This window comes from Macaca thibetana, chromosome 8 (genome assembly GCF_024542745.1).
Source record: "Macaca thibetana thibetana isolate TM-01 chromosome 8, ASM2454274v1, whole genome shotgun sequence".
Lineage (NCBI taxonomy): Eukaryota > Metazoa > Chordata > Mammalia > Primates > Cercopithecidae > Macaca > Macaca thibetana.
This window is the reverse complement of record NC_065585.1, coordinates 36,951,951-36,964,413: the sequence shown is the minus strand read 5'-3', so window position 1 is coordinate 36,964,413 and position 12,463 is coordinate 36,951,951. Positions and strand designations below refer to the sequence as shown.

The 12,463-nt window shown below is 35.3% G+C and overlaps 1 protein-coding gene across 1 annotated transcript in view; it reads right to left on the bottom strand.

Moving 5' to 3' along the window:
- The window catches only part of EIF3E (eukaryotic translation initiation factor 3 subunit E), a 106,319-nt gene extending 95,533 nt beyond the window's left edge, over window positions 1–10,786 (bottom strand). The window contains exon 1 of the mRNA XM_050801383.1: window positions 10,771–10,786. The gene's annotated coding sequence lies outside the window, so the exon portion shown is untranslated. The remainder of the gene's footprint in view (window positions 1–10,770) is intronic.
- Between the last annotated feature and the right edge of the window lie 1,677 nt (window positions 10,787–12,463).

Here is a 12,463-nt window from a genome sequence, read left to right as displayed (position 1 = left end):
GACAGTCTCTCTCACTCTGTCACCCAGGCTAGAGCAAAGTGGCACAATCACAGCTCACCACAGCCTTGACCTCCCAGGCTCAGGTGATCCTCTACCTTATCACCTCCACGTCAACCTCCTGAGTAGCTAGGACTACAGGCACCCGCCACCAAGCCTGGCTAATTTCTGTATATATATATTTTTTTTTAGTAGAGACGGGGTTTCACCGTGTGGCCTGGCTGGTCTTGAACTCCTGGGCTCAAGCTATCTGCCCGCCTCGGCCTCCCAAAGTGTGAGTATTACAGGTGCAAGTCACCACATATGGCTGAGAAATATACAATCTGACTTGTATTTTAGGAGGACGGATCTTTTCTAAGATATAAAGTAACAAAGATGACAGATTCTGAAAGTGGATGAGTAGATCAAGCAAGAGACAAGACGGGGTCTCTTCTAGGTTGGTGGCAGTAAGAATAAAAAATAAAGAAATTGAAGGCATTTTTGAGGACAGTGGGAATATCAAGCAGCATGCCAGAGGCAAGGAGAGAGCTGCTTGGATTAGGAAGCATATTCTCAGGGTTGTGGCTTCATTCGAGTACGGTCAAGTCAATCTTCTATAACAAGTTACTTTTTAAAGTGCCCTATTGAATTTGTGTATTTTACTAGATTCAGTCCAATAGTCATTCACTCAACAAACATTTATTGAGTGCCCAATTTGATCAGACTTTTATAGTAGGAGGTGGTTCAGATAAGATGAGTAAGATTAGTCTCTTCTAATGAGGATGTAGACAGGAAAACAATGAATGAGAAGACACCATAAAAAGGCCAGATTACCTCATAGGGCTGCTGGGAAGATTAAATGAGATCACGTCTGTAAAATGCTTAGTTAGGCACAGTGCCTGGTACCTAGTAAGCGCTCAGTAAATAGTAGTTATTATTCCATACACAATCCTGTGAGAGCAAAAAGAAGTGATGAACTGTCTTAGGATGTTGAGGACAGCTTCAGTGAGGAAGTGAGATAATTAACCAGGCAGAGACAAAGATGGACATTCTAGATGGAAGAACTTGCATGAGGAAAAGCATGGTGTGTTGTGACAACACAAAGTATAACCTGGACAGAGTATAGAAGGGGCATTTAGGAGTGGCACGTATAAGACTAGCAAGGTAAGTTGGGCCTAGATTTCTGAGGACCTCGAATGTGAAGCAAAGTTTAGACTTTGCATTTTAGGCAATCAGAAGCAATGACTGGTTTTCCAGCAGAGAGGGTGTGAGCAGATTGCTTATTAGGAAAATCACCCAGGGTAGTCTGGAGGATGGATTAGGGGTGAGAGGTGAGAAATAGGTCAGAGGCAAAACAATCATTAAGCTGCTTAAATTGTTCAGACAAGTCAAGTGAGGTGAGGGCATGAATCAAGTTTGTCGAAGTGGGAATGGAGTGGGAGAAAAAAATGATAAAACTCTAAAAGTTTAAGAGATTATGTTTTAAAATTTTTTATCTAATTCAAAATGTGTTGCATTTTTACCAGCTCACTATTATAATATTAATCTCTTCTAAAACACAGGAAAGATCTTACTTTAGGGAAAAACCAAACCAAAACAAACCTTCACAAATATAACATCCATTATAACATTTCGGGTTGGATTACTTGCTTACATAGTGTGCAAAAGTAATTTCATGTAAATATTTTAATGAGTTTTTTCCATTTTGTGTATTCTTAGCAATGTTACTTATATATTTGAAGATTATGGAATAGATACAGGCAAAATCTAAGTATTCTGGTGCTCTGATGAAGAATATCTTTTCTTACTGCATTACATGATAACTGCACAGATGACCTAGACACAGGTTGCACATGGAGACACCAGTAGCTTTCCAGGTTGACAACTAACTAAGGCTCACCTTCCTGACCCTTGGAAAAGATTACGGGGTAATTGTCAGAACTACCAGAGGTCTTATTAATGTAATTATGTGTATGGTAATATCCATTCATTGAAAACCCAATTAACTAGAACTTTCAAATAATAAGACCTTTTTGACTGAGTGCAGTGGCTCACACCTGCAATTCCAGCATTTTGGGAGGCCGGGGTGGGTGGATCACTTGAGGCCAGGAGTTTGAGACGAGCCTGGCCAACATGGTGAAACCCCATCTCTACTACAAAAATTAGCCAGGCGTGGTGTGTGCCTGTAATTCCAGCTATTCGGGAGGCTAAAGCAGAATTGCTTGAATCCAGGAGGCGGAGGTTGCACTTAGCCGAGACTGTGCCACTGTACTCCAGCCTGGGCTACAGAGTGAGACTCTGTCTCAAAAAAAAAAAAAAAAAAAAAGACCTTTTTTATAGTCCTATGTATAACTCGTCCTCATAATGAAAGCCCCTGTCAAAGCTATAAAATCTTGTATTTTACTTTAAAACAAACCAGAAACATATTTTATTTTTTTAATTATTTTTGTTATCTTTTTAAAATTAAACATTTATATTGATAATTAGAGATTCATATTCAGTTGTAAGAAATAATATAGAGAAATCCCTTGCGTTGTACCCTTTGTCCAGTCTCCCCTAATGGCAGTAGCTTGCAAAAGTGTAATATAACAACCAGGATATGGCTATTGACATAGGGTAGGCCATTTCTGGGTTCTCTATTCTATTCCATCAAACTACCCACATTTTCCTCCATCAATAGCACACCATTCGATTACTATAGCTATATAATAGGTCTTAACATTGAGATAGAGTGATTCCTCTCACTTTATCTTTTTTTTCAAAAATTTTTTAGGTATTATAGAGTCTCATTTTAGTGCCTTTCATATTTGACTTATTTGAAAAATTTGAAATCCAGGTATATAATATATGGCAATTCCTATAAGCCACAATATTTAATTATTATAATCTCATTACTCAAAATTCTGAATAAACAGGATTTTACTTTTAGACCTTTCTTTTAGGATAGTATTACCATAAGCTAGATTACAAAAGCAAGTGATGGGATCTTCTCTGTCAGTATTTGAAAAACATCTATTCCCATTTAGATATGCCATGAATATCTCAGGTCTCATAACTCTAAGATATTCATCCTTTAACATAATTGTAAATGCTAAAAGTTTTAATATGTTAAACCAATAGGGTGTTCTGTAAAATGTTCTGTTTTATCAACCTTTAGCCACATTTACCTACCTATAACCTTTATAAAGCAATAAATAACTGCAAGCACAGAACATGAACAAATCCCAAGACTAGCTTATTGAAATGTAACTTTGTCTTTAAAGAATCTGCTGTGCCATTTACCTTTTGAAAAGAAAGGCCAAAAAGGACAAACAAAGCTTCAGAAATGGAAGCTCTGATATTAAATGTACTTGAGTGTGGCGGATATATCTTTATTCATGAGAACGCATGTTTTAACTGGGGGTGCTCTTTTGTAATTGCCTGATTTAATAAATGGGTCAGAATATCTGAGATAAATCTGCAAACTGTGGAATACACTTGCCAATTACTGAATTTTAAAACAATTGGCATCGTAAAATTATATGCAACCTTCTTTGATATGTGGTACAGCTATTTTTTTTGAGGTAGAAGGAGTTTTTATTTTCTCCCAGACAATTGATTAAAATATTCGCAGTGCCTTTAAATAATAAAACAGGCTTTTAACACAGTGATCTTTTACTGCTGAAAAATGAGAAATCTAACCCTATCAGAAATCACTGCAGCTTATAATCAAAAGAAACAATATAAAACAAAAATATCCTCGCCATACTTGGCAATGCTTCATAAAGTCTTTAAGCAAAAAGGGTTTTTTAAAATTTTTATTTTTATCAGCTTTATTGAAGTATAATTGACATAAAACAAACTGCATATATTTAAGTGCATAAAAATAAATAATAGTCCATAGTAATATATTTTACACTTAAAAGTTTGCTAAGAGGGTAGGTCTCATGTTGTGCTCTTACTACAATAAAGTAAAAAAAAGTGTATAGATTTTGATGTATGCATACCCCTGTAAAACTATCACCACAAGCTGGATGATAAACATGTCCATTACCTCCAAAAGTTTCCTTATGCTTCTTTTTATTTATTTATTTAAATTTCAGATTCAGGGGGTACATGTGCAGGTTTGTTACATGGGTATACTGTGTGATGCTGAGGTTTGGGCTTCTAATGACCTGGTCACCCAAGTAATGAGCACAGTACTCAACAGGTAATTTTTCAACCCTTACCCCACTCCTACCCTCCCACTTTCCAAATCTCCAGTGTTTATTGTTTCCATTTTTGTGTCCATGTGTACTCACTGTTTAGCTCTTACTTACAAGTGAGAATATGTGGTATCCGGTTTTCTGTTTCTGCATTAATTTTGCTTCGGATAATACTCATGCCTCTTTTTAATTCTTCCTACCTCTCCTTCCCCAGCCCAGGCTACCACTGATCTGCTTTCTGTCACTATATATTAGTTTGCATTCTCTAAAATTTTATATAAATGAAATTATGCACAGAGTATTTACTCTTTTATTGTTTGGCTTTTTTTTTTTTTTTTAGTTTTTTATTCTGGGATTCATTCATGTTGCTGTATGTATCCATTACTTTTCATTCCTGAAGAATGGATATACTACATTCGCTGATCCACTCACCTGTTGATGGGGCATTTGCATAATTTCCAGTTTTTGGCTATTACAAATAAAAGTGCTGTAAATAGTCGTATACAAATCTTTGTATGGTTCCATTCAAACGTATGTTTCATTTTTCTTGTGTAAATACCTAGGAGTGAAATGACTGGATTGTATAGTAGGTGTGTGTTTAACTTTTTAAGAAGCTGTCCAAAGTTTTTCTAGAGTGGCCGAGCCACTTCAATTTCCACTAGTGGTGAATGACAATTCCAGTTGTTCCACATCCTCACCAATACCTGATATGGTCATTTTCATTGTAGACTCTCTGTTGGGTGGGCAGTGGTATCTCATTGTGGTGTTAATTTGCACTTACTTAATGACTAATGATATTAAGCATCTTTTAATATGCTCATTTCCTATTCATATATTTCTTTGATGAAGTTTCTGTTCTTTTTTTCAAATGAGTTGTTTTCTTATTATTGAGTTTTGAGAGTTCTTTTTATATTCTGACTATAAGTTGCATATTAGATACATGATTTGCAAATATTGTTTCATTTTATTGTTTTCTCTTATGGATTGTGCCTTTGGGAGGCCAAGGTGGGAGGACGGCTTGAGGCCAGGAGTTCAAGATCAGTCTGGGCAACATAGTGAGACCCTGTCTCTAGATAATAATGTAATAATAATATATTAGGTGGGTGTGGTGGTGCATGCCTGTAGTCCCAGTACTTTGCAGGCTGAGGCAGGAGGATCACTTGAGCCCAGGAATTTCAGGCTGCAGTGAGCTGTGATTGCATCACTGCACTCCAGCCTAGGCAACAAAGTGAGATCCTGTCTCAAAAAAGAGAAATATTTGTCTAACCCAAAGCCCAAGATCTCAAAGGTCTTATCTTATATTGATATTTAGAAGTTTTTTAGTTTTAAGGTTTTACATTAAATATTTGATCCATTTTTAGTGAATTTTTGTATATGGTAAAGAGTATGAATCAGAGTAGGTTTTTTATATATGCATATTCATGTGTTTCAGAAATATTTGTTGAAAACAATTATCCTTTTTCCATTGCATTGCCTTTGGACCTTTGTCAAAAATTTGCCTATGCATGTGTGGATTTATTTCTGGACTCTCTATTCTGTTCCATTGATCTGTTTGTCTATCTTTATGCCAGTTCTGTACTATCTTGAGTACCATTGTGCCCTGAAATCAGATAGTATTTGTCTTCCAACTTTGTTCTTCTTTAGTTGGTTACCCAGCTATTATGGTAGAGAATAGAAAACATCTCTCAGTTATTGTAGTTGGTCCTGAGTAGATGGAATCAAAAATTCAGTTCAAGATGGCTCTGTGAGGGATGTGGTCACAGGTAATATACGGTGACGTTTTATTACTTGTATCTTGGACTTTGTTGAACATAGACCATGTTTCAATTATTATGGCTGGAACCCACATTAGTCCAGTTCTTGGTAAATAATAACTACTGTAGACAAGTAAGATACATGACAAGTAAGTGCTAAGTATAACTTTCAGAAGTTACCTTTGTCTTTTGAGTCCCTGATGCATCTAGAAAGAAACTTGAGAGAGTTTTAATGCAAAACCCATTAAAAATTCAATACGATTGAGGACTATTTAGTAACATGAAATGACATGTTTATAAATGAGAAACATAGCTAATCTTCTTATTCAATTCTCTGCAACAATCCTCAGTAGTCTTTGCCATCCTTTCAGCCTCACCATTAGCGTGAGACCATTGTGAGAAGTGATTAAAAAGTGGGTTGTTTCTATGACTTACTGAGTAGGTACTATTAACTCTGGGTCCTTCTTTTCCTTTTTGTGAAACTGACATTGTCAATATACTCTACCTCAGTTGAGTGTGAAAAATATACGAATAGGAAATTCTCTTGGGGCTAGACAGCATTATAACTGAGAGCCTAAACTTTGGATTCAGATGAACTGGCTTTAAATATTGACTCTGCTCTGCAGTAGCTATCTGGCTTTGCTTCTGTTACCAAATATCTCTAAATTTCAGTTTATCACTTGGAAATTGAGGATACTATGGTACATGTTTGTTAGGATTGTTGCAAACATTTAAATTAGATAACGTTTATAAAACACTTGGATCATATGCACCTGTATGCAGGTACTATTATGCACTAGGTCAAGGATTCCCAAACTTGCCTGCACAGTAGCATCACTTGGGGACCTTAAAAAATTTTAAAGACAATTACTTGGGATGAGACACAGAGCTCAATATATTTTGAAACTCTTCAGGAATATTCAACGTGCGCACAACTTGGGAATCATTACCCTAGTTGATTTATATAAATCACCTTAATTTTATAACACTCTATAACTTATAATTTACTTCCATTTTATAGATGAGAAAACTGAGGTTCACACTGAGTGTGTTAAGTAGAGTCATACAGCAAATGGAGCTTAAAGGATTTAAACTCAGGTTGTCTGACCTCAAAATCCCTCCTTTTAACTATTTTGCTATATTTCTTTAAGCAATGTTCTTAGAAATTCAATTATTAGAAAATGCAATGTATAACAAAAATTGTATTGTAAATACCTGGCCCAGATTTGTGACTAAAGAAATGAGATAATTGGAAACATTTTAATGGCATTTGTGAATGAGTCTATCATAATCCATTAATATAATCTAACAAAATCAGTGAAAATTCATGATCAAGGTTTCAGTATTAGTATCCTGGAGTTAACTTTGGTAGATTACACACTGTAGCTTTATATGTGCTTTATTTCTTTTCCAGTCCTTGCAGTAGTCAAACAAAGTCCAAGCCACTAGTCAGAGCTTCTACCCAATGTTTTCCTGAGAATAATTCCCAGATGTGCTGCATGTACAATAGCCAAGATAACCTGATGACTAGTTTTTGGAATACTACTCTGTTTGCTATAAAATGCATTCCTATGGGCATGAAATTTACTCTCTACACACCTAATTTAAGATATAGATGAACCAACATCACAGCTCTAGTGGGAACACTACGACAGGTTTTGGTATCTAAGTGGCAGATGGCTCTGAACATCACCGTTGACTATTGCTCTTCCAGGCTTATAAACAAGTTACATGAACTGAGCAAAAAATGACACTTCTGCATACATGATGACATAATTATGGGTGTAAACCTAATCTTAGAGAAGAATCCCAAAAGAGCTTATGTCAGTACAAATTGTAAAGACATTGCCATAAGGGTATTTTTTGGATTTCTTCACTTCCATAGCAATTGAAAAGAACTCAATGTTATTTGACAGCAATTCTGTTATTGTGAGAACTTTCTGCTTAAGTAGTAGGCAACTATTCTTCAGTCCTACCTGGCACTTTGAGGCTGAGGACTCTCCAGACTTCATCCACTGAAAGAACAGTGGTTTGTATTTAATGTAACATACTGATGCAAATCGAGAAGTTAATAATACTTTGACATTATGAAAAGTGTTTTCCCACAAGATAGCTCCAAAACCACCAGATGTTATTTTCCAGGAGGCAATAAAATACTCAGCAAGGTTTATTTTTGTTTTAATTTAAGATTTTCTTTTTTACAAAGGGGAAACAGTTTATTTTCCTCTTATGTTTATAAAAATATTACCTACTCTTCGTAAAATACCCAAGCCATACAAAAAGGTATAATGAAGAAAAAAAATCACCTGAAATCTCACTATGCAGTGATAACCTCTAGGTATATAGGTTTTCCTCTCTTCATCCTATCCTCCCCCTTCCTATTATCTTTCTATTTATCTACCATATTTGTCTTAAAAAAAAAAGTCAATATATACACATGCATGGGGAAAAAACCCTAATGTTAGAGAATGACATGAAACAAAAAGCAAAGTTCCTTTCTCTGTTCTTTTCCATTCCTAAACCGGTCTTCCAGAGGTTAAATATTTGTTTTCTCAGAATTATTTACACAGATGACTCCAAATAACATGATTTTACTGATATTTTCTTGGTTTATCAACTTTGAGTATCATTTATTGACTCCCAGCTATAGATAATAAAGATTTAGTCCAGGCGCGGTGGCTCAAGCCTGTAATCCCAGCACTTTGGGAGGCCGAGGCGGGCGGATCACGAGGTCAGGAGATCGAGACCATCCTGGCTAACACGGTGAAAACCCGTCTCTACTAAAAAATACAAAACATTAGCCGGGCGTGGTGGCGGGCGCTTGTAGTCCCAGCTACTGGGAGGCTGAGGCAGGAGAATGGCGTGAACCCGGGAGGCGGAGCTTGCAGTGAGCCGAGATCGCGCCACTGCACTCCAGCCTGGGTGACAGAGTGAGACTCCTTCTCAAAAAAAAAAAAAAAAGATTTAGTTCACTCATTTACTTCCTATTTCTTTTTCCTTCCTATCAGTTTTAATAATTATATCACTATTTTGATTTCTATTTGTTACTTTCTAGCTTTAAATATTATACTGAAATTGCTACTGATTATTCCATCAACTGTCAAATTTATCTGCACACTTTTCATGTGAGTAAGATGATGTTAACACTAGTATTCAAACTTCCACCTCTCTTGCCCATTTCTCAAGTCTCACTTTTTAGATTTATCATATTTATTTATTTTTCTTCTGCAAGAAGTCTAAAATGAAGAAACCTTCATTAAACCCTTCTCTTCATTACATCCAACCTGTGTAATATAATTCTGCTAAGCCTTGGTAGTGAGTTACATTTTCATTTTCTTAAAAGTACCTTTGGATGAGCAGAAGTTTCTAATTTTGATAAAGTCCATTTTATCATTTTTTTTTTTCTTTTATGGTTAGTGCTTTTTATATACCAAAGATTACTCCCTATTCCATGATTGCAAAAATAGTCTTTATGCTTCCTTCTAGGCACTTTATAGTTTTCTCTTTTATTTTTAGATTAACAGTCCACTTAAGGCTAATTTTTTTAAAGATAGGGTCTCACTATGTTGCCCAGCTAATCTTGCACTCCCGGACTCAAGCAATCCTGCCAACTGGACGTCCCAAAGGTCTGAGATTACAAGCATGAGCCACTGAGCCTGGCTTATGTAAAATTCTAATACATTGTGATATACAGGTCAGAATATACAGATATCCAGTTGTTCCAGCATCATTTGCTGAAAAGATTTTCTTTCCCTTATTGAATTGCTGATATATTTGTCAATTGGCTGAATATATGGGAAGGTCTATTTCTGGATTTTCTATTCTGTTTAATTCATCTATTGGCCTTTTCTTAAGCAAATAACACACTGTCTTAATTAATGTAGTGTTATAAGTCTTAAAATCAGTTATCCTAAGTCCTCCAACATTTTGCTTTTACTTTTTTCAAGATTTTGACTATCTTACGTCCTTGCATTTGCATATAACATAATATTCCATGTTAGTTTATTAATTTCCACCAAAAACCCATTCTGAGTTAGAAATACGTCAATCTTACAGATCACTTAGGGGAGAAGAACAGCTTTACAATATTGAGTCTTGCAACCAACCAAGGGCATGACATATACATATATTTATTTAGGTTTCTTAATTTCTTTTTTTCTGCTTTGTGATTTTGAAAGTGGAGATCTTTTATACCTTTTCTTAAATTTATTCTTATAAATTTTTATATTTTTGACACTATATTATTTTTAAATGTTATTTTCCAATTGTTCATTGAAACAATATAGAAATACTGACTTTGTATCTTACAGCCTTGCCGAATCCACTTACTGGAGCTAATAGATTTTTGGAGACATATAGAATCATGTTGTCAGTGAATAAAATCAGTTTCATTTCTGCTTTTCCAATATTTAGTCTTCATTTGCTCATTTCATTATATGTTATATCCATCTTTTCCTGTAGATGTTTTAACATATTTGTCATAGTTATTTTAAAGTCTCTCTCTGCCAATTCTAACACCTATGTCCTTGGTTGGTCACCTTCTATTGAGTATAAGTCACATTTTCCCATTTCATCACGTCTAGTAATTTTTTATTGTTATGCTTTGAGTAATAGGTTGCAGAGACTCTAGATCTTTCTCTGAAAAGTGGTGAGTCTTGTTCTAGCAGGCAGTTAAGTTACAGATAGATTGCTTTTAACTTGGGGAGGTCTGGTTTTTCCTTGTCAAGACAAGTCTATGTTTTAGTCTTGATGCTCTTTTGATGCATGTAGTCTCTATTCCTAATTCAATGGAAAGCCTAACGTGTTTACCAAGTCCTTCTAACGTGGTTAGATTTAAACTTCAAAGTTTATCTTACCTGTGGTAGGCAGCCAAAAATCTCTGCTCAGCTCCTTGAACCCTTCCTAGCGTTATCTTCTGTTAGGCTCCTGAGGTTCTCACTGGCACAATTGCAGTTGAGTTGGCCGTTGAATTCGTTTTTACTGTAGAATCAAAATAACAACAACGGCAAAAAAAAGCTGTAATAAAACGTCTCCCAGCAAAGAAAAGCCCTGGGGCCAATGGCTTCACGGCTGAATTTTGCCAAACATTTAAATAAGAACTAATACCAATCCTACTCAAACTATTCAAAAAAACAGAGAAGGAAAACCTTCCAAGCTCATTCTATGAGGCCAGTATTAGCCTGATACTGAAACCAAAGACATGTCAAAAAAAGAAAACTAAACACCAATACCCTGATGAACATTGATGCAAAAATACTCAACAAAATACTAGCACATTTAATTAAACAACATAGTAAAAAGATCATTCACCATGATCAAGTGGGATTTATCCCAAGGATGCAAGAGTGGTTCAACATATGCGAACCAATGAGATACATCACATCAACAGAATGAAGGACAGAAACCATATGATCATTTCAATTGAAGCTGAAAAAACTTTTGAAAAATTTCAACATTTCTTTATCAAAAAAAGCCTAAAAAAACTGGGTGTAAAAGGAACATACCTTAATATAATAAAAGCCATATATGACATAACAGACATAACAGACCCACAGCTAGTATCATACAGAATGGGAAAAAAACTGAAAGCCTTTCCTCTAAGTTCCAGAATATGACAAGGATGCCCACTTTTGCCACTGTTATTTGACATAGTACTGGAAGTCCTAGCTAGATAAATCAGACAAGAGAAGGAAATAAAATAAAGGGCATCAAATTGGAAAGGAAGACGTCATATTATTCTTTTGCAGAGGATATGATTTTGTATTTGGAAAAACCTAAAGGCTCCACCAAAAAACTATTAGAACTGATAAACAAATTCATAAAGTTTCAGGATACAAAATCAACATAGAAAAACCAATAGCATTTCTATTATGTATGCCAACAGTGAAAAATCTGAAAAAGAAATCAAGAAAGTGATCCCATTTATCATAGCCACAATAAAATAAAATACCTAAGAATAAACTTAACCAAAGAAAGGAAAGATTTCTACAATGACAACTATAAAATTTTGATGCAAGAAATTAAAGAAGACACTAAAAACATAGAAAGGTATTCCACGTTCATGGATTGGAATAATCAATATTGTGTGGTTAAAATGTTCATACTACCTAAGCCAATCTACAGATTCACTGCAATCCCTATCAAAATACCAATGACATTTTTCACAGAAATAGAAAACAATCCTAAAATTTATATGGACCCACAGAGACCCAGAATAGCCAAAACAATTCTGAGCAAAAACAGCAAAACTCACATTACTGAGCTCAAATTATACTACAGAATTACAGTAACCAAAACTGCATGGTACTGGCATAAAAATAGATACGTAGAACAATGGAACAGAATAGAGAAACCAAAAACAAATCCATACATCTACCATGAACTCATTTTCAACAAAGGTGCCAAAGACATACATTGGCAAAAGAATAGTCTCCTCAATAAATGGTGCTGGGAAGACTGGACATCCACATACAGAAAATAAAACTAGACTCCTGTCTCTCACCATGTACAAAAATCAAATCAAAATGGATTAAAGACAAATCTATGGCC